This window comes from Sturnira hondurensis, unplaced genomic scaffold, assembly GCF_014824575.4.
Source record: "Sturnira hondurensis isolate 20B ecotype Veracruz unplaced genomic scaffold, ASM1482457v3 Scaffold0022566, whole genome shotgun sequence".
Taxonomy (NCBI): Eukaryota; Metazoa; Chordata; class Mammalia; order Chiroptera; family Phyllostomidae; genus Sturnira; species Sturnira hondurensis.
This window is the reverse complement of record NW_028095197.1, coordinates 3,755,841-3,779,203: the sequence shown is the minus strand read 5'-3', so window position 1 is coordinate 3,779,203 and position 23,363 is coordinate 3,755,841. Positions and strand designations below refer to the sequence as shown.

At 42.1% G+C, this 23,363-nt stretch overlaps 1 pseudogene; it reads left to right on the top strand.

Moving 5' to 3' along the window:
- The first annotated feature begins 2,626 nt into the window (after positions 1 to 2,626).
- Positions 2,627 to 3,305, top strand: LOC118979648 (60S ribosomal protein L27a-like; annotated as a pseudogene).
- Positions 3,306 to 23,363: the final 20,058 nt, after the last annotated feature.

Genomic DNA, 23,363 nt, shown 5'->3' with positions numbered 1-23,363 from the left:
CATTCACATGGGGTGGATAAAAACCAGGGAGACACCCTGTAAGCAAGCGAGCCCAGCCCCAGGCCAGACTGTGCAGCCCAGGGCTCCAATGCAGGGAGAAAGAAAGCCTCGTAGCTTCTGGCTGTAAACCCAGTGCGGGTTGGGATCATGGAAGACACTGCTAGAGAGCCCAGAAGTACACACCCCACCCACCCTGGGAACCGCAACCAGGACAGTAGCTGAAGGGATGCCAGTCATACACAGGAAGTGGGTGGAGTGACTGGAAATGGGGCAAGGACCAGGCAAGTCCCTAGAAGTCAGCCAGCAGTGGCACTGCCACCGCTTCGACCCCTCCCCCACACACAGAGCCACAGTTGCCCTGCCCTGGTGAATACCCAAGGCTCTGCCCCATATGACTTAACAGGTGCATTAGAATGTAATCAAAGAGGCTCTACCTAATACATAGACATGGGGAGGCTGCTAAAATCAGGAGACAAAGAAATACGGCCTAAATGAAGGAATAGAACAGAACCCCAGAAAAAGAACTAAGAGATGTAGAGATAGCCAACCTGTCAAATGCAGAGTTCAAAACACTGGTGGTCAGAACGCTCAAAGCTCTCACTGGATACGGAAAAAGCATAAGGGAAGAAATGAAAGCTCTACTGAGGGACATAAAGAAAAATCCACAGGAAACCAACTGTGACGGGAAGGAAGCCAGGATTCAAACCAATGATTTGGACATAAAGAAGAAATAAATATTCAACCAAAATAAAATGAAGAAACAAGAATTCAAAAAAATGAGGAGGATTTAAGAAGACTCTAGGACATCTCCAAAAGAACCAACATCTGATGCCAGAAGGAAAAGGGGAGGATCAAGAAATTGAAAACTTTGGAGGCCCTGGCTGGTGTAGCTCAGTGGATTGAGCACAGGCCTGCAAACCAGATGATCAGGGTTTGATTCCCAGTCAGGGCACATTCCTGGGTTGCAGGCCAGTTCCCGGCAGGGGCCAGTTCCCAGCAGGGGATGCACAAGAAGCAACCATACATTGATGTTTCTCTTCCTCTCTCTTTCCCTTCCCCTCTAAAGATAAATAAATAAAATAAAAAAATTTTAAAAAAAGAAATTGAAAACTTTGGCAAAGAGAATAGACATACAAATCCAGGAAGCACAGAGAGACTCAAACAAGTTGAACCCAAAGAGGTCCACATGAAGACACATCATAATTAAAATGTCAAAGATTAAAGATAAAGAGAGAATCTTACAAGCAGCAAGAGAAAGGCAGAGAGTTGCCTACAAAGGAGTTCCCATAAGACTATCAGCTGATTTCCCAGAAAAAAACTTTGCAGGCAAGAAGGGATTGGCAGGAATTATTCAACAACGTGATGAGAAGGAAGGACCTACATCCAAGATTACTCTATCCAGCAAAGCTCTCATTTAGAATGGAAGAGCAGACAAAGTGCTTCCCAGACAAGGAAAGCTAAAGGAGTTCATCATGGCCAAATCCTTATTACATGAAATGTTAAAAGGACTTATTTAGGAAAAAGAAGATCAAAACTATGAACATTAAAATGACACAACAGGACTATCAACAACTGAATCTAAAAAACAAAAACAACCAAAGCAAACAACTAGAACAGGAGTAGAATCATGGACATGGAGACCATTTGGAGGGTTATCAGCTGGGAAGGGAGAGAATGGTAGAAAAGTTACAGGGATTTAGAAGCATAATTCGGTAGGTACAAAATAGACAGGGGGCATGTGAAGAACAGTATAGGCCATGGAGAAGCCAAAGAATTTACCTGCATAACCCGTGGACATAAACTAAGGGTGGGGGTGGTTGCTGGAGGGAATGGGTGTACCTGGTGGAGAGGGGCAGAAGGGAGAAAATTGGGACAACTGTAATAGCACAATCAATTAAATATACTTGTTTAAAAGAAAAGCCATTCTCTCTTTCCAAGCCAACAGTGACATGTCCTAGATTGTTCTAGAAGGGGCAGCTGCACGTGAACACAGGAGAACAGATGACTCAAAGACTCCCTGACAACTGCACGTAACGACAAATGACAGGCGGAGCATCTGTATTCTGAGTCACTCCGTTTTTCTAGAAAGGTCATTAGCCCTCCTGCTGCATAAACCTTTTTGGCCTTTGAGCAGGCTCCGGAACTCATTCACAGTGCGCTACGTCTTGGGACTGCAGCTGACCCCCTCTGTACTCTCACACAAACTCAACGTATTTGGAGGTCACCTTAATCATCAACTGCCTGCAGCCAGGAGTTTTAAAGTCCATGTTTTGAATAATGACTATGCAAAAGCTGTGTGTGTGTGTGTGTGTGTGTGTGTGTGTGTGTGTGTGTGTGTCTGGCAGGGAGAAGGAAGTAACCTTAAAAATCCCATTAATGGTTTCTGTTTCTCTTGTGCTTAGAATGATACAAATTTAGAGATACTGCCTTGTGTGAGAAAACATTCTAGGAAAAAGTGAAAAGGAAGCAGATATTTTTTTCTAGAAAACTATAAGAACAGTTATTCCAAAAGAGCCGGTTGAGGCTTTTTGACTAATGAGTAACAAAAAGATGCTGATAAAAGAAGAGGAGGGCATTGATGAGTGAAATCGAAAGTTAAGGCAGCTTTGGCAGCACGGCCACCAACATGCCATCCAGGCTGAGCAAGACCCAGAAACTTCGGGGCCATGTGAGCCACAGCCATGGCCACATCGGCCAGTACAGGAAGCACCCGGGAGGCCGAGGTACTGCTGGTGGCTTGCGTCATCCAGGGTCAACTCTGATGAATATCACCCAGGTCACTTATGAGGCATGACCACTTAAAGAGGAATCAGAGCTTCTGCCCTACGGTCAACCTGGGTAAACTGTGGACCTTGGTCAGGGAGCAGACACGGGTAAACACTGCGAAAAACAAGACCAGAGCGGCTCCCATCATTGATGTGGTGTGATCGGGCCAGTACAAAGTCCTGGGGAAGGGAACGCTCCCAAAGCAGCCTGTCATTGTGGCGGCCACATTCTTCAGCAGAGCTGAGGAGATGATTAAGAGTGTTGGTGGAGCTTGTGTGCTCGTGGCTTGAAGCCACATGGAGGGAAACTCATTAAATGCTCACAAGTGCTTTTGCCTTCTGGTCTGAGTGCAGGTTCTTTGGCACCCCTACCTGTGTGTCAGAAACCTGCAGGTTCAAGGAGTTAAAGGCATGAGGACCTGGGCTCCTCTGCCAACTCCCCTGAGAAAGAGAGTGTGCAAGAGTTAGCGCCGGCGCTTAGAGGCCTTGGTCTGCTACCTGACTTGGACTTCTCGTTTATAAAGTGAAAATGACAGCTGTGGTGGTATATGTAGACAAATATAAAATAGTTGAAAGGCCAAAAAACAAAAGAAAAGTTAAGGCAGAGCCAAGTTCACCAGGTATTTTTTAGGAATTACTGTTTCTTCTCATGTAACTGCTGTGGAGAAATTTCATTGTTTATACGGAGACATGTAAGCATATCTGCTGACTTACAAAACACAGGTTTTCTTGTGTTTTGTAAGTCCTCACCCTTCCCTCCCCAGCAGCCATGGCAAATAGTCTGACATTTGGGCTCACAGCTTCGATGTTCATCAGAGGTTCAAAGGTGGCTATTCACAGCTGTGTGTCTGAGGACAAGCCTCCTATCCTAAGTCCCAGTTTCAGCACCTGTATGATGAGGATAATATAGTCTGCCAGTCCGTGTCAAAGGGCAGTTGTAAGTGACCGTGAAATAATGCAGGTAACCGCCACGGTACAGCTCCTGGCACACGAAACGTGCTCAGTGGCTGTTGTAGAATGGGCTGGCAGTTTATCGTTGTCAATCTATTTAAATAAAAACTCATGCTATGAACACCTGGAGCAGGATAAAACTGAAGCTCTCTAGGTAGGGGCACCGAAACCTCAAACTCTGAAATGAAGGCAACATCACATGAAATTCTTGTACGGGATATCTTTGGGTAGAGGAACGCAACAAAACCTGGAAAACTGGTTTTCCAGATGCAGAAATACCCACTCTGAAAACTTAGACACATTCAAGTGTCTGAGAAATGAGGATGGCATATTGAGGTCAGGGGTCCTTTAACTGGCTGGAGGTCCTATCTAGTGATTCCAGAAATTCAGATAGTCTGCCCTGAGTCTGATTTCGCCCAAGTGTCCTCAGAGGAACTCTTGAGAATGTAATCATTTCTACTATTTAGCCTGAGGGCAGGGATGGGAGAGAAGGGAGTGTCTGGAAAGGAATTTTAGAAGGACCCATGACAGGACTGCAGCAGGAGAAATGCCTCTTGGGAAATACACAGAGGTCGTCCTTATTCACACTTCCTCTCACCCTCCCCTCCACTAATCTCCCCCCAGATGGCATGGACTAGGGCACTGGACACCCTGGAAAGTCGACCAGAAATTATCTCACTCTAACATAACATAATAAAACTGCTTCCTCTTATTATTACTACTTTTATTAGCTGGTACTAGAATTCACCTTGCACAAGATCTATCTCTGTTGGGAAAACACCTGGTTTGGACCATTTGTGGAAGGAGAATACCTGTGGGGTCATGGATGTTGGCTGGTACCATGGCTTCTGCAAAATCACCCCGGGTGGGATGAGATGCACAGGACACTCCTGAAGTAGAAGAGGAAGAAGAACCAGAAGGGAGAAACAGAGAAAAAAGAAGAGTCAGTGGAATGATGGGTGGCTGTGTAGTGAGAGAGGAGATAGCTCCTCAAATTCTCACCAAAACCCCTAAACCCATGAAGGCTTAGGAGTGGTTTTGTGTCTGAATTGATAGATTACAAAACAGAGAATATACATGCAGAAGTAGGAGCTAGAGAGCAATGCAATAAAAAATCTACTAAAGGCTCAAAATGTCATAAGCAGATATGGAAAGGTGACAATAAAACTGAGAGAAGATGCAAAGGGAAGCAAGTAGCCTGCCAACCACAGGAAAGGGCCTGTGCTCACACACGCAAGCAACCACTCACACCGTCACCATATTGGCTGAACTCTACTCTGGGCCAGGAACTGTGCTATGCTGTGAAACACCGTGGCAAGCGAAGCCAGGGTTCTTGCTGTCCTGGTGCTTGCACACTAGTGGAGAGATAGACATTGATTGAGTAAGTGCACAAAAATTTGTAAAATTGCAATTGTGGGAAGTGCTGTGAAGAAGGGGTACATGGTATTGTGAGAGACTATAACAGAGAGATTGGCCCAGGCAGGGAGATCAGATCTTCCCAAATAAGCGTTGCTTGGTCTCAGCACTGAGCGATGAGAATACATTAACTGGGTTAAAAAAAGGAAGAATATGTGTAAAGCCCCTTGATGGCAGGTTTGAGGCCTGAAAGAAGGGACACTGTGGCCAAGGCACAGACAGCCTGAAGCTGGAAGGCAGGGAAGGGCCAGGCTCCTCAGGGACGCAGACCACGTGATGGAGCCTGTCGGTCTCAACGGTGGTGGGAACTCACTGGAGGAAGATTGACAGGAGCTCCCACCCACCCAACAAAGCCTCCAAATGGTAAGTGAGACCCCTGTTTATACTTTACCCCCACTTTTCTCAGCATCTCCATTGACCATCAGTTTGGCTTAGCCTCAGTAACTGAGCATGACCAAAATCAGAAAGAAAAAAAATCTAAAAACATTGTTAACTTAGTCGTTTCATTTAAATAATTGGTATTTTTAAATGAATTTTCCATCACCACACAAGAAAAACCCTAAATTTTGACCCACCATTGAAACACTTGCCCAGTATATAAATTCATAATTCAGTATTTAATCTTCAGTTACTTTTAAAAATACTGGGTTAGTAGTCAAACAGCCTAAGATCTAATTCTGACTCCATCACTTACTAGTCACATCATCTTGGGTAAGTCCCCAAACCTTTGTTAGTCTCAGTTTCCTCATTTATAAATAGAGAGAATAACTTTTGCACAACAGACCCTACAAAATTAGAGCACCTTCTGTAATAGAGTGAAACGGCAAATAACAAGATTATTATTAACCTTTCTCTAAATTGCAGAGGCAAATACACAACATATTCCATTCAGATGTTTCTTTTAACTTCACATATCAAACTGTTTCACGATATTGTTACAAAGCAATGATTTATCTTGAAAGTCACTGCCCTCTCTAACACCTTATAAAACTACTTCTTGTGTACATAAACCCACCCAGAGGAAGAGTCTTCGATTAGGAAATTTTAGTTTCATTTTATTTTAGCACATTGAAAGATTCAGGTCAAGTATTATCACCAACTTTCTATATTGACTTTTAAAAGGAAAAGGATATATGAAATATGCCCAGCTCATAAAAAGAGAAGTGCATGTTAAAACTATATAAGATGCTATATCCTACCCATCACATTGGCAAGATGTCAACTCTTGAAGAAACAGTCTGCTGAACAGATTTTGAGAAAATGAACACTCTCATTCACTACTGGTGGGTACAAAATGGTACAATTCCTACGGTAGGGAATTAGGCAGTATCTAGCAAAACTACGTATGCATTTACCCTTTGGCCTAGAAATCCCACTCCTAGGAATTTACCCTGAAAATACACCTCTAGCCATACAAGAAAATACATGCATGAGGTTATTCACTGCAGCATTTGTTCGTAACTGCAAAATACTGGAAACACCCTACAGGCCCATATGTAGGAGTTTGGTTGAATAAACTATGGTGCACTTATTTGATAGAGCACTAAACGGCTGGAAAATTAAAAAATAAAAAACATTTCTACAAAATGACATAAACTGATTTCCAGAATATATTATTAAGTGAAAAAAAGGAAGCATGCTACATTTCACATATATTTACTAATAAATATACTTATATATATTAATTTATTTTTACAAGTAAGAAACAGGAAAGTTAAACAAAAAACAAATGAATTTGGTTACCGATGGTAGCTGGGGCAATGGAAAGGAAGAGATAGAAAGGGGAACTATGCAACTGCAATGTTTTATATAGTTTTGGATTTTGAACCATGTTATTAGCATTTTACATATTAAAAAAACAAAATTAAGTCAACAAGATGGGGGTGGGGGTAGAAAGGCCTGAAAGTGAAAGGAATAAAATTGATTATAAACACAATTGAAAAGAAAAAAGAATCCAAAAAAATTTGAACCTACAGTATTCTGAGTATCCACCTTCAGTGAGACATATTCTAAGGACAAAGAAATAACTTGAACTTGGTAGGCTTGTTTTTTGTAGTGATGGCAATTGCAGGCCTGAGCAAATGAGCAAATACATCACTGGCATTCTGAGGAAGCGGAAGTTACCTGTGGAAGAACAAGGACACAAATAAGGAGCAGCAGCAGGAGAGAAAGGACCCTATACTACTGAACTGGGTGTCAGTCAGGGCTGTCATCATGAACCAATGGCTTTTAAAGCACGCTTCCTAGTTGTGTCCGTGGAGAGGACCTGAGGAGAGGACCTCAGCAGTTTCAGCCGAGATCAGTGAGTACACGTGGCACCCAGGACTCACTTTCCAAACACCACTCCCCAAACCCTTTGGAAAAATGCCTAATTTCAAGGTGAACCTGGAACTTCTTGTGCCAGAAATCAAGGAAGTGATCAAAACGGAGGGAGATGTGTCAAGGAGATAGAACCAGTTTAAGGGGCTGCTACTTGCCAAATCTGAGACAAATTGAGCATCAAAAAAGATGATGATAGGAACAGATTATAACACACCTAATAAAATAGAATCCATGACTACGCTGATATTTTTTACATTTTTTTAAATTTAGAGAAAGCCAAAGATAGAAGAATGCCAACTAGTAAACATAGAAGGGATGATAGAAATAGAAAATTGCCACTACACAACTTACATACTAATATTTTATTTTAGGAGTGAATCATTATTGAATACCAAAACCACTGGGAGAAAGATGGGGAACAGAATATTCACGTAGCCCAAAGTATCACACCTATATTATTTATTAATTTCAAAGGGGGAAAAGAGAATCTCTATGATGAAGAAATATGTTAGCTAATACCTTAAAGAAAAGATCAAGCTAACCTTCATTTAAAAAACAACATTTTTGGTCCTGGCTGGTGTAGTTCAGTGGATTGAGTGCTGCTAGCCTGTGAACTGAAAGGTTGCTGGTTCAATTCCCAGGTAGGGCACATGCCTAGGTTGTGGGCCAGGTCCCCATTTGGGAGCATGCAAGAGGCAACCCATTGATGTTTCTATCACTCCCTTTGTCCATCCCTTCCCCCTCTTTCTACAGTAAATAAAATCTTTTTTAAAAAAATCATGGAGCTCAGGGTGGTGAGGTTCAGTTGGTTGGAGCATCACCCTATAACCAAAGGCGTTTGGGTTAAATTTCTGGTCAGGGAACTTACTAGGTTGCAGGTTTAGTCCCTGCTTTGGGTATATACAATCCCTGGTCCTGGCATGTATAGTAGGCGACCAACCCATGCTTCTCTTTTACATCAGTCTCTCTCACTTCCTTTCACTACCCACAGACCTCCAAAAAAAGCAATGAAAAAATTATTAAAAGATGTGGGTGCTTGACTTCACATTCCTTGTCTCTTGCTTACAGTTGGGGAAACTAATGCCCAGGAGAAAAGAAAACTTGCCCAGGACCAAAGAAAAGTAGAAGCAGAGCCCAAGATCACCAAATCCCAGCTTTAGAGGGTGCTCTCCGAGAGGGAGAACTCAGAAAGGAACAGTGGCTCTTTGGGGTATGAGGTGTTAAAGAACAAAGTTCAACTGAGTAAATCTGAAGATCTAACAGGCTTTATTAAGTGATTAATGAGTCAGGCAGCATCTCACCTAGCAACTAGGACACTGAAAGAGTTGTACAAAATGGAAGGTTTTTATAGGCAGAAAGAGGGTGGGGCAAAAAAAAGACAAAAGAGTAGATTATTTCAAAAAGGAAAAAAAAAGAGTAGATTACTTCAGGCAAGGTCACCTTCCCTTGGAGAAGGCAGAGGGGTCTTATCAAGCAGGTTACTCCACTGTGGTTGATCAGGAAACTCCAGACTGATTAGTTTAAAATTCCACTCCTGGGAGAGGCTGGAACTGTAATTAGGTTAGGTATTAAGTCTTGGTGGTGCTTACCGCAACTGACTCCATTTGAGTATGTTATTTCTTTTTAACAATCTCTTCCTTTTGGTTGAGCTCTTGCCCTAGGATGTGATAGAAATTAACACCTTAGAGCACTCTCAGCTATCACTTTGTAGTTCTTGTAGCTTTTTCTGATACTCTCTGTGCTAGTCACAAGTTTTGTTTAACCCCTGTGATATTCACAGGTCACACAGTTTCAGGTTCATACTTACTTAAATTGGCCTTTTCTTCATTCCCTTTTTGACATTCCTCTCTTTGGGAGAGCAGTTGCTTGGCAGTGTGACTGCAAACGTGTTAAAGTATTTGAGAGGATAAAATGCACCAACCAGAGTATTGTGATACCAACAAGCAGGGTAACCATTTCCAGTGTTTGGGGTCCACTTCCATAACCCTGAAGACCCAAAGCAATCAAAGAAGACCCCATTGAAGGACGACACCCTTAAGCCAAATGGCTTGCTCAGTGTTCTCTCAACTTCCCCAGAAGTGTTAACCCAGATACAGCAGGTGGTTGTAGCCACAGCACAGACATCTCCTTGCCTAGCAAAAAGCGAATCAAGGACTATCCTATCATGAAGAACAACTTGGGCCAGAGTCGAAGGATCTTTGCTGGACAGCTAATGCCTCAGTAATGAAATCCACAATGTCTCCAAGAGTTAAGGAGAGATTTCTGACCATATTTCCATTTGTATCTGTTCCTAACCAGAAAAATATGATCCTGCCAAAGGAAGTAACTCCTGAATTATGAATTCCTCCTGGCAGGTCCTTTCTAGAATAGTTAGGAGCACAGTTAGATAATGTAAGAGGATCTGCTCAGCTGGGTGCCTGAGCACCCAGTGACAGTCATTTAGAATTCAGAGGCCCAAGGAGAACGATAACCACCACAGACAAGGATAAATCCTGTTGGACACAATTGTCCACTCACGCCAGTGGTCAGTTAGGTTTTCTCCTAACCTGAAATAAAAAGTTGCTTTAAATTCTACAGGTTACTCCCAGCAATAACTGGGGAGATAATAGATGATGGCATATCTTTCCAGACCAATGATGAAGAAACAAAGAAGAAAGGGTTTCCTGTTTAGCTAAAGGAGAAAGTCTTTATCTGGCATCTGCAGTCTACATGGATGTCAGCTACTTCTTCTCTTCATCAATTTGACCTGAGGGTTTCCAGCATTTGCAGAGGATCCCATGATGGGTGGAGCCTTCTTCAGCTGTGAGATGCACACCCAAGGCTCCATGCCACCTAGTTTGGCAGCTGTGTCAGTGGTCGGGGAGCTTGGCAAGGTCCCTTTCAACAGGGCTCAAGGGCTATCCTATGGTGGCGTTTCCAGAGCACCAGTCACCACATTCTAGCCTGTAACCCACAGGATACCTTGAACTGGGGTCATGGAAAGCATCTTTAAGCTGTTAATAATAGGCTTGAATATAGCACATTAAAGACTTACAATACTTGCTCACACTAGAATTAGACAAGGGAACTACAGAAGGTTATACTCCAAAAGACACTGTCTACCAGTAACTATCTCATGGGAGTAAAAACACATTTTCTAACAGTTCCTTTGCTGCTGTGAGGGCAACAGCCTCATGGCAGGGGAAGGCTTCAACCCATCCAGAAAACACCCACACAACAGCAAGAACATATCGATAACCCACACTGAGTGGCAGTTGAATGAAGTCCAGTTGCAGGTGCTCGAAGGGTTCAGAGGGAGCAGGTCTGAGGCCTCTTAGGACAAAACTGTCTTTCTTAAATCCACTGTGATGGGTTAAAGAATGCAAACACCTGAAAAATGGGCTCTGCCAGGGAGCCGGGTGGAACCAAGCTGACATTTTCCATTTCCCAACTATTTGTTCAATTTACAGCCATTGTTTACCCATCTGGATTTCTCTGATTTGTGAGCAGACTGTTGCCATGTTACAAGGACATCAGGATGACAAAAATCTGGCAATGGAGGGTCATTTTTGCAGAAGCAGAATGGACTTCATTCACGTGCCACAGCCTGTAGATTTTGTGTTTGCTGCCTTTGCACTGAAGTCAGCCAGGGCATATCAGTGCTTTTAGTGAGCCGCAGTTTTTGACAACAGTAATTTCAGAAGGTAAGAGAATAGTAGTAAGTAAGTTTGTCCATTGTTAAAATATAATTAGAATTCACAAGGGAACTGACAAGGAAATTTGGTTATTTTGTGATGTAACAGTCTAAAATAATAACTACCTTTACAAGTGATAATGTTACAGAAACATGGCCAAGGGCACAGGGAGGAGGCAATATACTATTACTAAAAGGATTCCCTGCTAGTTTCGTTATGTCCACTGTCAGATAGGAAAGACGTCTCTCTATGCCAGAGATTTGTGAAAAGGAAATGTTTATTTAATGCTACACAAACTTAAAGTAGTGACCTAACATCTTCATTAAAATATTGAAGTCCTTTTTGGATGCCCACAGTGCTTCCTTATCCCCTTACCCTAATTTGGGGTACCAAAACTCTGGAAAAGAAGTACACATCTGTGTTTCAGCCACTGGCACCATCAGCTGTGTTGCCATCCAGGCAGGATCCCTAATTAATCCAAAATCTAGGCAGGATCCCTAATTAATACAAAGCCATGTGGCACCTTCTCATGGCCTACTGGCAAGAGTTCTTTCACCCTTCTTCCAGGTAGTCTCTCCTGATTCCCAGGCCACATGGCCAAATGGAGCACCCTAAAGCCATGTGGTCCTCTTCCACCAAAGCTGCGGGGGTCCCCACTCTGCCAGAAGCACGTCTCTCTCCCTGCACTAGCGCAGTCATGTGGTCCTCTCCCCACCAAAGCTGCTCGTGGCTCTCTCCTCAATAGCTGCCAAGTCTGGGTCTAAATCCCAGCGCCAATCTTCCTCTACAGCCCCATTTCCAACTCCTCCTACAACCAGCTACACTTGCCAGCACTCCTGGATCCTTCCAGCTTTCCTGGGCTGCCATGGTGAGACTGGGCAGGTGTGGCCCCATGGCGTGGAACCAATCTTCTCACACAGGTGCTGTCACCTGGGGGGACCTGCCCCCAGTTACGTCTTAAGGAGAAGTCCCTTTCCATCCCCCTGGCTCAGAGCATGGCCACAGCTGTTTAACATATCCATGAAACCAGTTAAAGGCTATAGATATGTTAAATGACCATGCCAGAGGTTAGCTGCAAGGCTGCTGCTGTACGGAAACAGCTCTCAATGGCTCTGCTCTATTTGTTCCTTCCCCCAACTCACACCTGTAGCAGGGAAGGGGGTGAGGACATCTTACATGTCTTTCTAATATTTCCTAGACACCTTGAGTTCTGGACCCCATTCCAAATCCCTTTTTGGGGCCCCTCTCTTGGCTGCACACTGTTACAATCATATAATACAAGGGCACACCATATTTTTAGGAATTTTATACAATTTCTAAAACAATTTACATTAGCCCATACAATATAACCTAAGGTTTATCATCTCACATTTGATAATGCTTCCCATGTAATTTCATATACCAGATAAGTCCAATTAGTTTAATAGGTCCCTGTTTATGAGGAGAGAAACAAATCCTTTGAGAGTTTCCAGGGGCACTCCAGGAAATCTCAAAGTTGGTGTGTGGTGAAAAAACTTTATTTATAATTTGATTTGTGGGAATTTTGTCAAAAATATCAAGAGGTTCTAAAACACTTAAACAGGAACCAGAGGCTATTACGAAACAATAGGATTACCTATTTGACCTAAGTGACATACAAGTTTCAAACACAAACACAGAAGGTTAGTTCTTACTATTGAAAAGACTCGGTTTTCTTAAGTAATCAAAGACCTGATTAAGACAACACAAAACACAGGACATTATTTTAATAAAACTCAAACTCTTTGCATTCTCGGAAGATTACATGAAAAGGAAAAAACCTTTTACACTCTTTTACCAGGAGCAGACCAACCACCCACGAAAACTTTTTCCTTTTAGCAGATGAATGAAAATCCTCTCAGCGGATGCATGAAAAATTGTTTGAGTACACATCTGATGTTAAAGCTTAATTTTTAAAACCATTTTAATAACAATTCAATTTTTAACCAGCTTACACAAGTAAAATTCTCACTTTTTCTCTCTTGCCAATCTCTTGCTCACATTTCATTGATCCTTCATAACCAGAAGTTCTAGCTTAGACAAAATTAACTTTCATATCCCTTCATGGAAATGCATCTCCATTCTCCACAGCTCTCTGTAGCCAAAAACATGTCCTACTTTCTTTATATACAGTCACCCCTTTTATTATTTCAAATAGCTTCAATCACACATATTATAGTTTTTAATCTTTAAAAACATCAATTTCCAGTAAAAACTAAGAAGTAAAATTTATGAACTATCTTGCATATTAGCATTCTTTGGCTTGGCAAATTTATAAATATTTTTATAAGTTTTGGAACCATGCTTTCTCAAAGTAAACTGCTCAGTGTGGCACAAACCTTGTTTACTAACAGATCCAAATTTATCGTTAGTTTCTCTGCAATCCAAAGTCAAAAGGAAATAAACTTATGGGCTGACTTGGATCCTGGCCAGCAGGGTCTGAGTGTTGTGGCCTCAAGAGACAACTACACACGGACTACAGAAATCCTGTGGGAGAAAGGGACAGAAATCCTGTGGAGAAAAGGGGCAGAAGTCCTATGGGGAAAAGAGATAGAAGTCCTTTGGGGATGGCACAACCACTCTCTAATTGAGAGAGAGGGCCCCAGACCCTGCCTGGACAGGCTTTTATTGCTTCTCTGGGTACATTACATCCAGGATGCTCCTCGTTTGCTATGCACAGGTTTGCTGGAGGTGATTCCTTTTTACAGATAACAAAGGAGAGAATGTTGCTAATTACTTCAAAGAGAAGGATGTTGCAGACCAAGAGGAAAAATGCTTGAACTGGTTACACTCCATACTTGGGAGGTTTAGCTCAGATTTTAGGAAGTTACAGTAAGCACTTCTGCCTCAATCCAGGGTGAGGAAGTTTTAGCAAAAGCAAGCCTCAAGCCCTGGCTGGTGTAGCTCAGTGGATTGAGCATGGGCCTGTGAAGCAAAGGGTTGCTGGTTCCATTTCTAGTCAGGGCACATGCCTGGGTTGCAGGCCAGGTCCCCAGAGGGGACACATGAGAGGCAACCACACATTGATGTTTCTCTCCCACCCTTTCTCCTTCCATTCCCCTCTCTATAAAAATAAGTAAATAAAATTTAAAAAAAAAAAAGCAAGCCCCATAGTGGCCTAGGTACAATGCAGGCCTGATTCCCCATGGGAAAACCTATCCGTGGGTGTGGTCCTGTGTGTTCACTCTCTCCCCACTGGCCTTTCTGAGTGGGGGCTGAGCTACACCCTCACACCACATGAATCAGCTCCCTATATTGTGTAATAATTAATGCTTCAGTATTTCTCTTATTTGGAAATGTTATAGATATTTAATAAATTTCTATCCTTTAATTTAACTTAGCAAAATTTTAAGGTTATGAGTTATCAAAAAGATCTGGGAAACTTATTTGAAAAGTTCACCTAAAAACTTTTATCCTACTTACATATATTTAATTTAATTGTTCTTAATAATTATGTTTTTCATAAGTAATAATTAGTTACTTAAGAAAGCTTCATCATAATGAGTTATTTTTATTACCTATGAATTTGTAACAGAGACACGAACTCATTTAACTAATAAATCCAGGTAGAATAAAGTTGGGTTTTTTCTTTATTTTTTTTATTTAATTCTTGTCCAAGTACAGTTGTCTTGTATTCCCAGTCCCCCCCACCTCCCTCCCATTTTCGCCCCCCACCTTAGTTATTGTCCATGTGTCCTTTATACTTGTTCATGTGAGTCCTTCCCCTTTTCCCCTGTGATTCTCTCCCCTCTCCCCTCTGGACCCTGTCAACACGTTCTGTATTTCAGTGTCTTTGGTCACATTTTGCTTGCTTGTTTGTTTTGATGTTTAGATTCCTGTTAACGGTGATATCATATGGTATTTGTCTTTAACCGCCTGGCTTATTTTGCTCAGCATAATGCTTTCCAGTTCCATCCATGATGTTGCAAAGGGTAGGAGCTCCTTCTTCCTTTCTGCAGCATAGAATTCCATTGTGTAAATGTACCATAGTTTTCTGATCCAGTCACTTACCGATGGGCATCTAGGTTGCTTCCAACTCTTGGCTATCGTGAATTGTGCTGCTATGAACATCGAGGTGCATAGGTTCTTTTGGATTGGTGCTTCGGGGTTCTTAGGCTATACTCCTAATAGTGGAATTGCTGGGTCAAAAGGCATGTTCATTTTTAGTTTTCTTAGAAAATTCCATACTGTTTTCCATAGTGGTTGTACCAGTCTGCAATCCCACCAACAGTGAACTAGAGTCCCCTTTTCCCCACAACGTCTCCAACACTTGTTGTTTGTTTCTTTGTTTATGGTAGCCATTCTGACTGGTGTTAAGTGGTATCTCATTGTGGTTTTAATTTGCATCTCTCTGATAGCTAGCGATATTGAGCATCTTTTCATGTGTCTCTGGATCCTCTGTATGTCCTCTTTGGTGAAGTGTCTGTTCAAGTCCCATTTTTTAATTGGGTTGCTCATCTTCTTTGAGTGGAGTCGTGTGAGTTCTTTGTATATTTTGGAGATTAAGCCTTTGTCTGAGGTATCATTGGCAAATATGTTTTCCCAAACAGTTGCTTCTCTTTTTATCTTGATACTGTTTTCCTTAGCCATGCAGAAGCTTTTAAGTTTGATGAGATCCCATTTTTTATTCTTTCCTTTATATCCCTTGCTCTAGGGGACGTATCAGTAAAAATATTGCTGTGTGGAATGTCTGAGATTTTCCTGCCAATGCTCTCCTCTAGGGCTTTAATGGTTTCCTGGCTTATATTTAAGTCTTTTATCCACCTTGAATTTATTTTGGTGTATGGTGTAAGTTGGTGCTCGAGTTTCATTTTTTTGCATGTAGCTGTCCAGTTCTCCCAACACCATTTGTTGAAGAGGCTATCTTTACTCCATTTTATGTTACTGCCCTCTTTGTCGAGTATTAATTGACTGTAGAGATTAGGGTTTATTTCTGGGCTCTCTGTTCTATTCCATTGGTCTATGTGCCTGTTTTTATGCCAGTACCAGGCTGTTTTGATTACAGTGGCCCTGTAGTACAGTTTGATATCAGGTATTGTGATCCCTCCTACTTTGTTCTTCTTTCTCAAAATTGCAGCTGCTATTCGGGGTCTTTTATGGTTCCATATAAATTTTTGAAGTGTTTGTTCTATGTCTGTGAAATATGCCATTGGTACTTTAATAGGTATTGCATTGAATCTGTAAATTGCTTTGGGTAGTATGAACATTTTGATGATGTTAATTCTTCGAATCCATTAACACCATATATGTTTCCATTTGTTTGTGTCTTCCTTGATTTCTTTCTTCAGTGTTGTATAGTTTTCTGTATACCGGTCTTTTACCTCCTTGGTTAGGTTTATTCCCAGATATTTTATTTTTGTTTTTGCTATATCGAATGGGATTTTTTTCTTGATTTCTGCTTCTGCTTCTGCTGTTTCATTTAGAATAAAGTTGTTTATCCATGTTATATTCAATGTTGATAAACAGTCATGTCCATTTTAATTAAGCTAATAAACATAAGCTAATTTTTACTCATTACAGCTTTTCTTAGATTATGTAAGCTTCAAAAAATGGGTTAATCTCTATTTTTCTGCAAGTTTAGAAAGCCCAATCCTTATAAACACTTGACTAACACAATTAAATAGAGCTCTTTAAGCAATATCCTCCAAAGGTAGGAAAATACCACACATTTACCACACACACACATATGTGTATATATATATGTACATATGTACACACACACACAGAGCAAGACCCAGAGATCTTTGAGCCATGAAATATGTTCTCCATGCTTTTTTGGGCGTACTTGAAATTCTATGTGTCCCTGAAAAGAATCCAGGTGCCAAGAAAAACAGATGGCAAAGTAACCAGGATTTTGCCAGTGGAGGAAAATAGTGAACCATCCATGCTGAAAATAACCTGGGAGTTGCAGCTACATCTGAAAACGGATGCATGAGGACATCAAGTGCAGGGTGGGTCCAAGTCAGGCAACCGGGAAGCACTGGAGATAGACTAGACTGAGAGCACTAACCGTGAGTTCATGTGTCTCAGACCTCCGCATCAGACTGTGAGCAATGAGGCAAAGAGAGACTGGGAAGACAAGAAAAGCAAGAGGACCACCAAAGAGCCTGTGGATGTGTATCCAGGGACACTTCTTTCCAGATTGTCACATCTCCAGATGGCACACGAGGGAAGTGGAGAAGGAAATCTGAACAATGGGGCATACATCCAAAAGAGACCAAACCACCAAAGGTACGATTTAAAGTAGAAAAGACTGAAATAAGTTAATCAGCAAGTTAAACTTTTCCCCTAATAGTTCCCAGAGGGGAGTAGGGCCCCAGAGTAAAATTAGACCACTTTTGTGGGGAGGGGGAAGTACATTCTCCTAAGCTGAGCTTTAAATTTTTAATTTTAGGACATTTGTTGCCTTTTCTATATCACTTCCAGAACTCGGACTATGTTGATTTTTCTTACATATCAGGCACTCAACATTGAGAAAAACAAAATGAATAATTATAAATAAATGACTGATTCTAGAACAGTGAAATCTAGGTTTTCAGTACTAGAGTATACTGGCTCACAAATTTTCCTAAGATTTCCCTCGAAACCATGCACTGGAAATAAAATCCTCTTACTTCACAAAACCTTAGGTTGTAAATATAAGGTCCTTTAGTAATTTAAACAAAGAGACTATTTGGCCAGCAGAAGCAGGAGATTCAGTCAGTCCTCTGCAGTTCCTCAAGCCACAGGAGTCAGAAAAGCCCAGTCCGAGCTTGACCTGGCAGAAGGCCTTTGAAAATCTGCATAAGCAGAGCTCACCAGTGGTGCCCAGAATGTCGTGTTCCTCCCAATACAACTGTTTTTCTTCTCTGTCCTCTGCCATCTGCGGGGCAGATGAAGGAGCACCTTTGTCCCCTGATATTCTAAATAGGTCAGTATCTGACTGAAAGTTCTTCTCTGATCAAATATCAAAATTCTAAATACATATTTTTCAATTTTCCCACTCATATCCTAATTTACAGGAAAGCCAAAATGTGTTCCAAAGTCCACAAATTTACTAGATGTGGGGTGAACATTTTAGCTGTTACCCATCCTCACCTTTGTCCTTCCTAAAGGGACCCAGATTTTATTCTGTATCCCATCTTCCTCCATGCAACTCAAGTGCCCCAAAGCAAGAGAACCCCAACCCCTGGCTCCAAAGCCCAAAGCACGGTGCTCAACTGGCAGTGACAGTGTCCTCCCAGGGACATTTGGTAACACCTGTGCATATTTTTTATTGTAACAACCAGTGGGGAGGCTTCTGTTGGGTAGAGGCCAGGGATGCTGCTATGCAGCATCCTACCATGCAGAGGGCAGCCCCCACAACAAAGACTTATCCAACCTCAAATGCCAATAGTTCTGAGGTAGAGAAACCCTAGTCTAAGGCTAATGGCGTCCACCAGGAACTGATTTAAGACTTTGACCAAATTAAGGATACTAAGATGTAAAGTAAAGCTGGGTTGGGGAGTCTCATTGGAATTCTCTTGGTGGAGGTTTTGCGTCTCTTCATTAGCCTTATTTATAACCAGTCACATTTCATCTATCAGCATGATGTTAAGGAGAGCCTGTACATCTATCTGTCCAATTTAGATGATGAATGGCAAAAAACAGATATGATAAAACCTGCCAATTTCTGAGGTTCCTCTCTGTATGAGGGGTTGGAATTTTTCTGAGTAAGTCTGAAGTGGAAAACAGAGTATGGGCCCAATAGTGGCCAGTGGGCTGGCCTTCCTGATTTACTCCACTTGCAGGATATTGCCTGAAAGGGAACTGTCTTGCTCTGAATAGGGATGTTCCCTTGCCAAATTGGATGCCCTTATGGGTCTTTGAGAGACCCTTCCCTCATCATACAGGGGTGGGGCCTTTGGCTCTCCGGATCCCATTTCAGGAGTATCTAGCAGTGGGGCTGGTGACTGGGGAGGTCTTCCTGATACTAATCCCGTGTCCCCTGGGTTCAGGGCATTAATGAGCTTTATTTCATTTTTCCTTTTCTTCCTGTGTCTTACTATCAGGGAGGGGTTTTGAGGCCACTTCGCTTCTCTGTACCATCAAGAGATTTTCTGCCCCTGGTGAAACCCTGTTAAGTAATGATATACATGCCTTGACATAGCAGATTTCATTCCATTGTCTCACTGTTGGCAATATAGATCCAATTGCATGATGGTACAGTAATTTAGGAAACAATTTAGTGGCCATTCCCTCCCCTCACCACCAAGTCTAAAGTATATGTAGGCTACACAGTATTACAGTAAAGAACCAATGCCTCCTTAGACATTGGATCATGGCTGTATACAACCCAGTCCACTAAAATTCTACCTGGTAGGCTCCCTCCAGGAGCCAACACAGAACAGTCCTATTGGCTCAGAAATACAGACCTAAAGCTATGACCAGAAAGATGCAGGCAAACTGGGAACATAGAAGGGAAACTCATTATTCCAAACAAGTGCTCACAACCAAGCCTTCTAGCAACTGATCTTTCAATGGGCCCCAAAATTCAGCCAGTCCTCACCCAGACTCTGGTTCATGGACCCCCAAATTGGGTGATCCTCCCCCCTCCTTAGAGTCTGTCTCCTTCCCAGGTTTGTTTCCTTCCACCTGCCAGGTGTTTTTAGACAGCCAGTGCCTCAAGCAGACATACAGAGAAACTCCCAGACTGTGGGAAATCCCACAGTCCCATCTGGGTTGCCATTGCACCATTGCTGTTACCGAACAGCAAGTGGGGTTCTGGTGCCTGCTGCCACCCTCTAGGCAAAATCCTGAAGGCAGAGGTTTGGTGAAAAAGGAAAGGAGCCTTTATGCTACATAATTTTAGAATAACAGCTTTCTGCATGCACTAATCACTTAAGCCTATCGACTAAGGCTAAAGTCTTTTTTAAAAGATTTTATTTATTTATTTATTTTTAAAGAGAAGGGAAGGGAGGAAAAAAGAAAGGGAAAGAAACATCAATGTGTAATACATTTATTGGTTGCCTCTCACAAGTTCCCAACTGGGGACCTGGCCTGCAACCAGGTGTGTACTTTGACCTTTCAGTTCAAAGGCCAGCACTCAATCCACTGAGCAACACCAGCCAAGGTGAGGCTAAAATCTTTAACTCTTGAGTTCCCCTATCATTCCCCCAGTTTTTAAACATCTACTCAGGGAATTAAAGCACATAAATCCAATTAGTGCAATTTGTCAAACACACCCAAGGGCAAATAAAGTTAAGGGACTAAATCTCCTTTTGGCACATCAGCATAAAACTAACAAATGTTCTGTTGAGGTCCTCCCCCAAAGACCTCCCCTAAATTCTAGCCATTAAAAATCCTAACACCAAAAATCCCAACCTGCACTTTCCTTCACAGGAGTAGGACTTTGACTTTCCCTCCCCTCTCCCCCTTTTCTTCCCCCACAGGCATGCATCTCCTAAATTCTAAGGGACTCCACAAGGCTTATAACCAGGGAGCAATGGCAGCAGCAGCTCATCCCAGGCTATCCCCCTGCTCCTGTTCCCAAGGCCCCCTTTTCTCTGACTTCTTAGTGAGCTGAGGCAGCTATGTTCAGGCTCTCCTGTTGCTTCCACTATCATAAGCCATTCCTCATTTCACTATTCCCAGTTTTAATAAACTTCCTCTAAAAATCACAAGGACTCCTATTGTGAAATCTTTCCTACACAAAAAGAAACCACAAACTACTGGCTTGCTCAGGGCCAGGTCCCCTTCCATTAACAATAACCTGGCTCAGATTTTAATGCAAGTTTTTTTGCTACAGTATAGAGGATAGATGAGGAGAACAAAGATAAAAGCTGACGACTGCAGCAATGCAGTGAGGCCATGGTGGTGACTAACATCAGGTTGGGAGCGGTGGAAGTGGTGAGGGGTCATTGGCTTCTGGACATAATTGAGGAGGGAGTCAATATAATTAGCTAATAAAGTAGTTAAAAATCACTAAGGGAAAAATTGTCTGACAAAGCTATGAACACAACTCTTGCGCATCTGAACTCATGGCCTTACTGGAAAAATAGCACTGGCACTGGGTTTGTTAAAGGTTAGCTGTGAATAGGTATCACAATATGAAGCTTCTGGTTCAAGAGGGAGACTCATTGTAACGTATGGAGCAGTGTTAATGTCCTCTGAACCAAAAAGCCCCAGAATTTTTGCGTCAAGTTGTTGGAAATATGTGTAGATGGACAAACAATAACCACAAAGATTCTGAGAAACTCACTAGTCCCTCCTGTAATGACAACAACAAAAAATCAAACCAAACTTTTCAACTGGATTTTAAGGGTTCCATGACCAATTTCAATTGCCACTGCAATATGTAATATGGAGAGAGGTATATTAACTATCCATATTCTTTGATTAATAATATAGGTTTTAGAGAGCATCATTTATCCTCAAGATGAATCTTGTTAAAGAACAAAATTCAACTGAGTAAATCTGAATATCTCATTGGTTTTACTAATTGATTCATTCATCAGGCATCATCCCATCTAGCAACTGGAAGGATACTGAAAGGAGTTGTACAAAATGGGAGTTTTAGGCAGAAAGAGGGTGGAGCAATAAAGGTAAAAGAGTGGATCATTTCAGGCAACATCACCTTCCCTTAGGAAAAGGCAAAGGTAATCTTATTACGCAGATTACCTCACAAGACTTGATCAGGAAATCCCAAATAGATTAGATTAAAATTCCCCTCCTGGGAAAGGCTAAAACTACAATCAGGTTAGGTTTTATCGAACAGATTAAGCATATAAAGTATTAAGTCTTGGTGGGGACTCCATTTGGGGTCTGTATTTCTTTTTAGCAACCTTAAAAACAAGTTTAGAATAGAAGTTAGGTTCGGAGAAACACATTAAAGAAAATGCAAGCAAAAACATTTTAAATCCTTAAAAAGATGTATCTTCTTCTGCTCCTCTAGAATTTTTCCTAAACCAGTTTCTGTGCACAAGAATTACTCCACTGGCTCTGACTGGTGTGGCTTAGTCAGTTGGACATCAGTCTGCAAATGGACTCCATAGCCCTAGATAGCCTGTTGGATTTCCAGTCAGGGCACATGCCTGGGTTGTGGGCCAGGTCACCGGTGCAAGAGGCATCACTGTTCTCCCGCCCCCTCTGTTTCCCTCCCTTCCCCTCTCTCTGAAAAATAAAATCTTAAAAAAAAAAGTATTCCACTGGGTGTGGGAAGGCTACTGTTCCACAGTGCATTCATGTTCATCACACTCTGGACTCTTCAAGACCATTGTCTGCCTGTCAAACAGATGATTGGCTTGAGTCCTAGGGATTTTCAGAACTAGAGCATCTAGCTATGGCATTATACAAAAGTTGTACCATGTTTTTAAAACACCTTCAACACAAACATTGTTATTGTAGAACAGACTTTGCCTCGTTAGGGTTTTGGTTCCAACGGTGCCATTTACTTCACCATAAATGCTATTTCCCCACGTTAAATGGTGATAATACTTTCCTATTTTGAGGAAAATGATTTAATATTTATAAAGCCCCCCAGACCAGTGCCTGGCAATGGCCAGTACATGTGTTCATAATTATTCTAAGACCAAGGCCTCACGAAATGTCATGAATTTAAATTTAAATGTTTAGAGCAAAGAAATAGAAACTGTCATTTTTCTCAACGCTCCAGCCTGTTTGCTAGTCCCAGGTGTGCAACCTTCGTTCAAAAATTCGAGTACGAAATCTCCCGATCATCCTTTTAGAAGACACATACTCTTCAAAACACCCTTTTGCTGTTTTTCTTTAAGTAAAACTAACAGGTACACAATCGAAGAAAAAAGCAAAGCATTTCCCATGACCATACTGAGAGGTGGGTGAACAACGGATATTTAAACGCTGGCATTTCTACAGGACAGGTAACTAAGACCTCCCTGAGACGTTAAATCACTCGTAATTACCAAAAAAATCGCAAGGGCGCCACGAGGCCTCAGAACCAGGCCGCACTTGCCCTGGAAGCAACCTGGGGCATCCAGGGGCAAGCCGAGCTTCCAAGCCTACACCGTCAGGCGGCTACGCCCGTACTGGAGACTCCGCGTCTCTCTCCGACAACCAGATGTTGTCTCCCGATGCCTCCCCGCTGTTTTTACAGCCCAGGAAAGAGAGGAGACCTAAGTGAAGTCAGCTCGGAGCAAGGAAGAACAGGGAACAGATTAACCCATCGGTACAGGAAGGTAGATCTCTGGGGCGCTAGCTCACAGCCGCCGCGGCGGAAGTG